Raw genomic sequence first — 2257 nt, forward strand, 5'->3', positions numbered from 1 at the left:
TACGAGAGTGTAGGTTTACCCAGTGCACCTATATGGTTGGCTGCGGGTTCCTGCATTACCAAAAAAAAAAAAGAATTTATATAGAAGTTGAATACGAAGCACAACTTTTTCGAGAACTTTCTTTTCACATCTCCACCAGAAATTTCCTTACAACCAAGAAAAGAATTTGATACCTTATTCCCCCATATACACGTCATCACAACTTTTTTCTTCTTAGGAATAAATAAACATAGTATACAATACACGCACATATATATATATATATACATATAACACCTTATATTCTTCCTTTATTAAATTCAGTTCAAAATTTCTAATTTAATTTCATTCTAATTAGAAGATAAGCATGAGTGAACCTCCAAAGTATGCTTACCCTTACCCTGCTCAAGGTACTTTCTCTCTCTCTCTCTCTCTCTTTTTTTTTTTTTTTTTTTTTCAATCTAATTACCTAATTACAGATCTTAGTTTTTACATACCACATGATCAAATGATCTTGTCAATATATATAGTTATTATGTTTTATTACTACTTTATATATATATAGATATATTTTCTAATTTTGTTTTTGAATATACCATATATGATGTTAATTAATTCTGCAGGTTATTACCAAGGACCGCCGGTGGTGGCGCCGCCACAGTATGTGGCGGCTCCACCTCCACAAAGGAAACCTGGATTTTTGGAGGGATGGTATATATATATATATATATATATGTAATTTTTTTTAATATATAAATAAATAATTAATGATGGTTTAATTTGTGTGTGTGTTTGTAGCCTTGCTGCTTTATGTTGCTGTTGCCTGATGGACGAATGCTGTGATCTGTTATGTTTTTTCTAGAACGTACATATTTGCAGGCTGAAGGTACAACTCTTGTGTTTTGTATAGTATGCCAATTTAAAATGGCTCTCTGTTGTTGTAAAATGATTTACTTTGTAGAGTAAAAAGCAGTTTACCCCCTAAACTATGGCCCGTTTTGCATTTTGCCCCCTAAACAAAAAAAAATTGCACGTTCTTACCTGAACTCGTTAATTCATTGCATGGTGCCTCCTAAAAGGAATATTCCGACAATTTTGACCGGAATATTACAACACGTGTGTTGCACATGAGATTTTCAGGGGCAAATTTGTCCATTCACTAACATTCTATATTTTAATCATTAAAAAATAAACATAAAAAAAAAAAAGAAAAAGAAAAGAAAAAGAAAGAAAAAAGGAGTTGTCATCCCGTCGACCACCACCCTCACAAAGCCAACCCATCCCTAAACAGCCCCAAATAGAGATCGCACAAATCCCTAATGGCGGAAAGGGGCTGCTTGTCCCACTGAATATTCGGGAACCAGCTCAGCATGCACCTCACCGTCAGTATCCCGCTGTACAGGTCCAGCCACTTCGCCATCCCGCCGCCACCACCGTCAGCGGCGTGTTCAGCGACCTCAGCTCGCTTCTCCTCACCGCCGCGAAGAACGCCGGCCCCGCTGATTTCACCACCGGCTCCTTCACCTTCACGGCCAGCGTGAACAGCCCCCCGCAGTGGGGGGCGATGACTTTCGACGCGGCTAGGGCTACGGCGCCGATTGTCGCGAATGTCCGGGTCGAACCGGATAGCGTGTCTCGAACCGGGTACGGGTTCGATTCTGGGGGATTGACGGAGCAAGCGGTGATTGATTTTGAGGGTTTTGACAGGGATATGCGGCGGTGAGAATACGGCAAGGCTGGGAGACGGTAGGAATTGGGCGAGAAGGCGGCGATGCGGCGGTCGGAGAGGGGGTTGCGGAGGATGGCGATTCTCATCAATTTTTCTTCTTTCTCCTCTTGGTGGTAGTGGTTATCTTGATCCTCTTCTTCCAATTTAGCATTCATCTTCTCTTCGATTTTCCCCCCTCAAGAAAACTGCTTTTTGCTCAAATATCTATATGGTTTTATAGCAATTAACATTTGCATCTGCTAACTCGCTTAATATGTGCTGCGATATATGGTAAAATATCTATATGGTTTTCTTGAGATAGTCCATTTCTCCGCCATTGATGTCCATTGTTGCCTCTGTGTTTTCGGAGAGTTATTCGAGTTTCGGGAGTGGGATTTTGACGAAATTAATGGAGGAAGCGAAAATTGGAGGCAGTTTGGGGAGGCGGTCGATGTTTCTTGGGGTTGAAATGAAGGAGATTTGTGGCCCTTTAGAGCAATGAGTTTGGAGAGTTCGATGTATGGGTGCAGGCTGTGCTTCTGTTCTTTGGCGGCCGCCATTGACGGGTTT

The 2257-nt window shown here is 41.2% G+C and overlaps 1 long non-coding RNA gene across 1 annotated transcript; it reads left to right on the plus strand.

Moving 5' to 3' along the window:
• The first annotated feature begins 261 nt into the window (after window positions 1–261).
• On the plus strand, window positions 262–922 carry LOC105949544 (uncharacterized). The gene is made up of 3 exons (XR_001172102.2): window positions 262–389; window positions 603–690; window positions 778–922. It is a non-coding gene; the product is annotated as an uncharacterized LOC105949544 (long non-coding RNA).
• Window positions 923–2257: the final 1335 nt, after the last annotated feature.

The sequence above is a fragment of the Erythranthe guttata genome, chromosome 2, assembly GCF_056151865.1.
Source record: "Erythranthe guttata isolate IM_541 chromosome 2, IM_541, whole genome shotgun sequence".
NCBI classification, from domain to species: Eukaryota; Viridiplantae; Streptophyta; class Magnoliopsida; order Lamiales; family Phrymaceae; genus Erythranthe; species Erythranthe guttata.